Source organism: Dasypus novemcinctus, chromosome 10 (assembly GCF_030445035.2).
Source record: "Dasypus novemcinctus isolate mDasNov1 chromosome 10, mDasNov1.1.hap2, whole genome shotgun sequence".
Taxonomy (NCBI): domain Eukaryota; kingdom Metazoa; phylum Chordata; class Mammalia; order Cingulata; family Dasypodidae; genus Dasypus; species Dasypus novemcinctus.
In genome coordinates this window covers 99706356-99715459 of record NC_080682.1, presented here as the reverse complement: position 1 = coordinate 99715459, position 9104 = coordinate 99706356, and positions in this window count along the sequence as shown.

Genomic DNA, 9104 nt, shown 5'->3' with positions numbered 1-9104 from the left:
ACTAACTTCCGCACCTCTTTCTCAATCCTCTTTCCTCTCCTTCTTACTTCATCTCCCCAATTTCTACCCTATCCCCATTTATCTTCTCACTCTCATCCCCATTCTTATTTTTCCCATGTCAGTACAGTTCACTCACCACACCTGGTTTCTCCCAGCGCCCCTCACACACTTTGATGTTCTAGTGGACTGCCTTGAGGTGTTCTTTATGTTACTTTTGCTGTACCCCATCTGGGTCAGTGGGTGGGCTATGAGGCAAAGGAAGGGTGAGCACAGGTGTTCAGCCTCTCATTGCCAGAGCCCCATGGGGGCGTCTCAATGAGAATGCTGTGGTTAGTTAACGGCCTATTGTTCTACCCAGTGGAAGCACCACAATGACCCTTGAACTGGAACAGGAATGGAAGAATCCTCCTATCCCTGGCTTCCAGTCTAGTTCTCATAGCCAGTGAAGCAGGTGAGCCTCCACCTCTCCCTGGTCCTGAGCTCAGAGACCTGGTAGACACTGAATGCCCTGTTCTACCCTGACCTGTCTGCTCTTTGGCCATTATCACAACCTCTCGCCAGCCTTTTCTTTGGAAAGAAGATAATAAGTCCCAGAGAGGGACTGAAGCTCAAGCCACAGGGACACTTCTGGCTTTGTTAATTGTCTTTGTTTTGATTAATTGCCATTTGCTCACTGGGGTACCCATGATACTACTAGAATGAAAGTCACAGGTTCCATCTCTGTAGAGAGCATTGATTCACTTTGCTTTTCATCCTCCGGCTGGGCCATGAATCAGCTCACAGATTAGATCTCACCTGGGCTACAGAATGATTCTGGTTACCCTTTTTTCCTGTCCCTAAACCTATTCACCTTTTTACATATATATACACACACACACACACATACATAAATATATATATTTTACATATATATGTATTTTATACACATGTATATTTACATATACACACACATACTCATACACACATATACATATATACATATATACACACACATATCTATATATGTAAAGTCAGATCTCTCTGAACTACAACAACTAGCTTGACTGGGTCTCCTTTCTCCTCTGGTTTAATCATTTTGTCTACCTCTTTTTTTCTCTCTCTTCCCTGTACTTCACGCATTTTCATTCTCCTTGGCATTACTGGTCTTAATAGTGCCCTGTTTTCTGATGGATCAAGTATCACTGAAATCCCTGTTCCCGTCCCACATTGCGGCTTTTCCTTCACACCCTGGTCATAATCAAGCTAAATCTCTGTAAACAACATGGGAACTCTTTGTATGTCATGCTACCCCTGCTCCTCCCCTCCCTGAGACCTTTCAGGGATGTTTTTGTTCCTGTAATCCCTGCTGCAGACCTGGGTAACCAGATCTCACATTGTGGGTTTATCTTGGCTCATCTCTGTCACTTCCACTTCCTTTCAGGGAATGGTGCATTAATTTCTTTATCCCAGGGTATAGTCTGTCTTCTCCTGGATTCAGGTTACTAATGTCTCCTCCCATGCTCCTCCCATTTCCTTCCTGAGCTGGTGTGATCTGTTGGACCTGGAGGTTGGCCTCAGACTCACCCTTTGCAGTTTAGCGCCATTGTGAATGGAGCTAGAAGTATTGATTAAGTCTGCCTTAGCCCCTCAGAACATCTACAGCCCATATCCAGATTCTGTCTTAAGCTCTCTCCTCTATGAGTATACATTCCTAACTCCTTCATCACTCCAGGATCCAGAGCTGATCTCTGTCCCATCCAAAGGGCTCTATATCGCCTGATATCTATCTGAGCTGCAGGCTCTTTGATATCCAGAATGGTCATTTATTAATGGGATAAGTGAATCTGACCTAACAAGCTAGAGGGAAGGACAGAATTAAATTACTCCCAATTCCCTCCTGTTCTCAGATCAACATGAGTGTCATTTGTTATTATATTTCAGGAATCCTGTTAGGCGCAGTGCCTTTCAGATCTAGAATAATGTGGGTGGCAGATTCACATTTTGCCACTTTTTAGCCATGAGGCTTTGGACTACTATTTGATATCTCTGGCAGTAGTTGAGATGTGATGTTAGTGAAGTGTCTTGCACAATGCCTAACTCCTTTTACGTGCAGTATTTGCACAACTATCTGTCCCTTAATCTTCCCTCTTTGTTCCTTAAAATGACTTTCATTCAATAAACCATTTTTAAGCACCGATATGTACCACATGTTATTGTAGGGTGTAGTTGTAAAGGATGAGATGGAACCTTCTTTTGTGGACTATATATTCCAGTTTGAGTGACAAATAATAAACATAAAACAATTATGTCAATTCCAGATGACTATAAGGGCTGTGAAGAAACAGGAAAGGATAATGGGGTAATAAATGGAGAATGGCTGAATACTCAGAAATAGTGACATACCTGATGAGGTGATTTTTGAATTGTCTCCTAAATACTAAGAATGAACAGACATGTGGAGATATGGAAAAATGTGTTCTAGGTAAATTCAAAGGCCTGGAGGCAGGACTCAACTTGGGATTCCTGTAAAATAAGAAAGTATGCTTGGAGCAGAAAGAAGGAGTAAGAGATTAAAAAAGAGGAGATTGGAGAGATTGATGATGCTATGCCATATAGTGCCATATTACCCATGGTTAGAAGTTTTTAGTTTATTTTAAATGTATGGAAAGACATTGTGTTTTTTTTAAAAGCAGAGGAATATGAAGATATGATTTGTGATTTTAAAAAGTTACCGTTGGGAAGCGGACTTGGCCCAGTGGTTAGGGTATCCTTCTACCACATGGGAGGTTTGCGGTTCAAACCCCGGGCCTCCTTGACCCGTGTGGACCTGGCCCATGCACAGTGCTGATGCACACAAGAAGTGCTGTTCCACACGGGGGTGTCCCCTGCTTAGGGGAGCCCCACGCGCAAGGAGTGGCGCCCAGTAAGGAGAGCCGCCCAGTGCAAAACAAAGTGCAGCCTGCCCAGGAATGGTGCTGCGCACACACAGGGCTGACACAAGATGACGCAACAAAAAGAGACACAGATTCCTGTGCCACTGACAACAACAGAAGCAAACAAAGAAGAACACGCAGCAAAATGGACACAGAGAACAGACACCTGGGCGGGGGGGAGGGAAGAGAAATTTAAAAAATAGAGTTATCTTTACACTGCAGTGTAGGCTAAGAACAGACTCTGGCAGACAAAAATGAAAGTAAAAGATCATTTAATTGAAGTATTTCAAGCAGCCGTGAGTGGTGGAAAAAGAACTCATTATATCTCAAATGAGCTGTGTTTCTACATTTGTCAATGACATCACAAACATGTAGTCTATCAGAACTGAAATTATAAAATTATCTTTATAATTATCTTTATAATCACAGAATATTTATCAAGATCTGCTGAGTCTCTATGAAACTATTCAAATTGGAATTTTTCTTTTCCCTGTTGTTCCAACCCTCATTTATACTGCTTTAACCTTTCCTATCTTCTTCTGTTTTCTATTGCTTACAACTCTTCTATAGAATGTAGTGGATAACTTCCTTTTCTCCTTTAGAATTTTTCCATTATTCATTTGAAATTCTTTACCTGGTATTTAAGCCCTTGATATTCAAGTTCCAATATTTTCAACTCATCACTTCCCTTCACCCTTCTTTTAACCATCATGTAGGGCTTCTGTGTTTTCTACTGAAAATACCTCAAACCTTAACTACATGCTTTCACTCTGCATTTCTCTTTGCCTGAATAGTTTCTTCCCAATACTTCCTCAATCTAAAGTCCTAATGATTCCTACTACCTTTGAGAACTAACTTAAATTTTAATTCTTATGTCCTTCAGTCCTCCCTGTCTCCCACATGCTAATTATCTTCTTAATTTTAAATGCCTGAAATTTGGTCTGATCTTCCTGTATAACCCGCAGGACATTTAACTTTTCTTATAATTATTTTTGTATTTGTTTTATTTCTTCTCCAAATCTCTCATGGGATTTCTATTTTATCTAGCACTTTGCCTGATGTAAAGGAAAGGTAGTTGTAAGAAGCCTTTCAAAGGAAGAATGGTGTAAGATGATGGTCAGTGTAATCAGTTCGGTCTGTTTTTTCTTTTTTTGTGTGCAGTAAACTAGCTCATGTTTAATTGTGATATATTAAAATTATATAATTGTTTTGACAACCTGCCTGCCCTACCCCCCACATTTAGTCTCTTAAAATGACAGGAAAAAGCCAACCACAGGTTAAGTGTGTTTAATAAGTTTACCTCTTCTGTTCCTATTCACAGCACCAAATATTCCTTTGAAATACCAGGCAGATGCAGCAGTGACCAACTGTAAATTTCAGACCTCTCAGATTACAAACGTTTGGGTTCTCTGATCATTCTGTATTGCTTGGGGAATTAAATGTACCAGTGAAAAAAATGATTTTTGCACTTCAAGGGGAAGAGAGAAAATCACTCTCAAAACCCGGCACATCTGGCAGAGGTCTTTCCTCCCGTCCCATTTCTTGAGGTTTGTTTTTTGTAATGAAACAAGATTCCCAAACATAACCTGAGTTACAAGAAACAAGATCGTGATGGCTATAAAGGGAGAGACCAGGGGCAACTCCTTTACTCCATATCTGATGTATGTGCTTCACAGAAAAAGAAAAATAACAAATCCACAAATTACAACTGCTAGGTTTACAACATCCATTCAACCAAGGATGGTAGAAGGCTGGAAGGGAGGTAAGAGGTAAATGGCACAGGGAGAAAGCAAATATTCAAATCATAACAGGCACAGGGGCTGGTGAATGCCAGAAAACAGCTGCAGAAAAATTTGAGGCCCTTTTAGACTTAGGGTGGTGTTAAAATTCCACATACTGGTGTCAGGAAATTTTGCCTTACATGCACAAGAGACAAAAATTCCAATTCCTCATAAAGAAAATAATACGCAGAGGGTCTCTGGCAGAGTGGGTTCTACCTTCCCTGGGTAGGGGAAGGAGAGCAGGGAAAAGATCTACCACAATCTTCCAATCCCACCACCCCATTCAGATGGCAGGAGAGTCAGTGGCCTGCAGTAGCGATCAAAACGGCAGGTGATAGAGGATGGAGGTGGTGAAAAGAACTTCTCTGCAGAGGTTGATCTACTCAGGGAAGGCTGCAGACAGACTAGCTATATCTTGAAACCAAATGGCATTTACAACTCTACTAAGCACAAACAGGAGGAGCACCCAAAGAGCACTGAAAATTGATGTAAGGAACAATTCCAGCCACAACCAAACATCTCCATGTGATGATGATCACCAATAACTTGTGCGGTTACTGACTGAAGCACAGGAATGCACACTCGATAAAACACAAGGAGAATGAACCAGAATACTCCACCACTCAAAGCACAACATGGGAAAATCCTGCTAACAATATGTGACTTGCTTTCCTACTTCCCCTCTATGTTCTGGGCTCTCCGCTAGGCCAATTCACTACTTGCTCTTTTTCTTTTTTTAAAGATTTATTTATTTATTTAATTTCCCCCCCCCCCTCCCCTGGTTGTCTGTTCTTGGTGTCTATTTGCTGCGTCTTGTTTCTTTGTCGGCTTCTGTTGTCGTCAGCGGCATGGGAAGTGTGGGCGGCGCCATTCCTGGGCAGGCTGCTCTTTCTTTTCACGCTGGGCGGCTTTCCTCACGGGCGCACTCCTTGCGCGTGGGGCTCCCCCACGCGGGGGACACCCTTGCGTGGCACGGCACTCCTTGTGCGCATCAGCACTGCGCATGGCCAGCTCCACACGGGTCAAGGAGGCCCGGGGTTTAAACCGCGGACCTCCCATGTGGTAGACGGACGCCCTAACCACTGGGCCAAAGTCCGTTTCCGTACTTGCTCTTTTTCAATGCTGCTCCTTTCTATTTTGCTTGCTTCAAGCCTCTAGCTTTGAGATGGTACAAATACCCCAGATGGAGTCTTTGATTCCCCTGCCAAGGTCGTGGAGAAAGGTTTTGACACTGTCAGCCATCTCTTCATCACCCAAACTATCAACTCACAGAGAAGAGAGAAGCACTCCAAAATCTCTCACCTTGAAGGATGTGGCAGTTCCGCAGTCCAGCCCTGGCCCGGCCACTTGCCCTCTGGGGGCGACTTGGTTGCTCCGCTCTGGCCACAGCTCCCACTGGAGCTGTCTTAGGGCTGGGACCCTTCAAGTGCTATTTTAACCCATCACCCGCATTCAGGTTTCTGCTGTCAATTTCTATAACATCCTTGCCTTGGCATTCAAGACCAACTCCCAGCCATCCCTACTCTCTCTCTCAAAACTTTTTCACTTATACCCATGTGGATTGTACCTCAGTACAACTAAAGACCTCAAATGAATTAGTCTTACATTTGTCTCTATGCTTATGTATATATAGTAACACTCTCCCAGAAAATTTATATTATTCTTCCATTCTAATCCTGTACTTCTACTAAGCCCTTATGCAGTTCTTTCCAAGAAGCCCTTAACACCTACATCAAACTTCATGGTATTCTCTATTTCCTGAATACCTACAGCTCATTTCAAAGGCACTTATATGGTAAAAATATTGCATATTTTATCTTTGAAAGTTTCAGCCAAGGGTCTTGCCTCTGTGATCCCAAAGACTGTTTTCCTCATCTATCCCTATTCAAGCCTGGATATGGGGAGATGATGATGCTTTTATAAAAGTGTTCATTTGAACTGTGTATGACAAGTAGACTTTAGTCTCATACTTGCAGAAAAGGTAGCAATTTAGTACTTCCTGAATGCAAAGGCAGATGTCTTCTTCTAGGGACCCATGTGCCTCATGCCCAGGCTGTCCAGCAAATGAAGTCCCAAATTTCCAGCAACTCTTCTCATAGAAAGATTTCTCTTGTAGGTCTTACTCCCAAACCTCCACCCACATCTCTTTACTCAGTGCTTTTAATGAATACCTTCAAGTTGTCATTCACAGTGACTGCACCATTTCACATTGCCACCAGCAATGAATGAGTTTTTCTATTTCTCCACATCCTCTCCAACACCTGACTTTTTTTTTTTCATAATAGCTATTCTAGGGGATGTGAAATAGTATCACGTTGTGGTGTTGATTTATATTCCCCTGATGGCTAATGTTGAGCATCTTTTCGTATTCTTTTTGGCCATTTCCTTATCTTTTTTGGCAAGATGCCCATTTAAGTCTTTTGCACATTTTTAAATTGGACTGGTTACTTTTTTGATGTTAAGTTGAAGAATTCCTATATATTTTTTGAATTTATAAATCCTTATTTGATATGAAGTTTCCAAATATCTTCTACCATTGTGTAAATTGTCATTTTACTTTAATGATAAAGTCCTTTGAGTCCCAAAAGTTTTAATTTTGATGAGATCTGTTTTATCTACATTTTTCTATTCTTCCTTGTGCTTTGGATGTTAAATTTAAGAAACTACAAGGTTCTGAAAAATGCTTACTTATTTTTTCTTCTAGGAGTTTGATATTTCTGGCTCTTATATTTAGGTCTTTGATCAATGTGAATTCATTTTGTATAAGGAGTAAGGTAAAGGTCCTCCTTTGTTCTTTCATAAATGATCCAGTTTTCCCAGCACCATTTGTTGAAAAGACTACTCTTTCCCAATTGAATGGTCTTTGCCCATTGTCAAAAATCATTTGGCCATAAATTGGCGCCTCCATTTTTGCAAAAGTTGTTGGAATTTTCAGTGTCTTTGGCCATAAATTGGCATCTCCATTTTTGCAAAAGTTGTTGGAATTTTCAGTGTCATTTCAATGAATCTATAAATCTCTTTGAGTAGCAATATTTAGTTTTCCAATTGATAAACATGGAATGTCTTCCCATTTATTTAGATCATCTTTGATATTATTTTAGATAAATTTTGTAGTTTTCTGTGTAAAAGTTCTTTATATCCTTGGTTAGATTTATTCCAATGTATTTGATTCTTTCAGTTGCCATCGTAAGTGGTTTTCTTGTTTTTTTCTACCAATTATTCCCTGCTTGTATATAGAAATCCTACTGATTTCAGGGTGTTGATCTTGTATACTACCACTTTGCTAAATTAAATTATCAGCTCTGGGAGGTTTGTTATGCATTTTTCGGGATTTTCTATGCATAGGATCATGTCATCCATAAATAGGGAAAATTTTACTTCTTCCTTTCCAATATGTATGTATTTATTTCATTTTCTGGCCTAATTGTTCTGGCAAGAACTTCCAGTACAATTTTGACTAACAGTGATTATGGTGGGGACCCTTGTCCCTGAACTTAAGGGGAAAACTTTCAGTCTTTCACCATCAAGGATGATATTACTTATAGGCTTTTCATATATACCCTGTATCATGTTGAAGAAATTTCCTTTTACTCCTAGTTTACTATGTGTTTTTAAAAGAAGGGGTGCTGGATTTTGTCAAATGCTTTTCTGCATCAATTGAGGTGATTGTGTGTTATTTTTTCCTTTGTTCTGTTAGCGTAGTGTATTACATTAATTGATTAGGTTGAACCAACCTTGCCCACCAGGGATGAATCCCATTTGATTATGGTGTATAATTGTTTTTTTATGAATGATTTTTTGTTTGTCTGTTTACTATCTCTGAAAAGAATGCATATAAAATAATTAGGACATGAGAAATCATTGGTTCTTCACTAATGAATGTAAAAGAATTAGGATTTAGGGAAGGTGGAAAATGTTACCTAAACATTAGAAAAAGGAATCTGCAACAAAAATAAGCTGATAAAATCCTTATTAACACTTATGAAGAGACTTCGTAAGACTCTTTGAATTAATTTTTATTATGCTGGAGAACCTCAACTGGCTGCTCTATTTTCCTATACACAAAACCGAAATAAGCAATTCCCCTGACTTTTCCCTAGTTTTTAAATGTTCTCTTTTAATATGTTGTTGGATTTGGTTTGCAAGTATTTTTTTGAGGATTTTTACATCTATATTCATAAGAGATATTAGTTTGTGATTTTTTTGTTTTTAGATTTTTTATTTTTCTCTTGATATCTCTATCCGGTTTTACTATGAAGGTTATGTTGGCCTTGTAGAATGTTAGGGAGTCTTCCTTGTTCTTCGTTGTTTTTGGAGGAGTTTGAGCAGAATTGGAGGTGAATCTTCTTGGAATGTTTGGTGGAATTTCCCTGTGTAATCATGTTCTGGACTTTGCTTTGTTGGGAGGTTT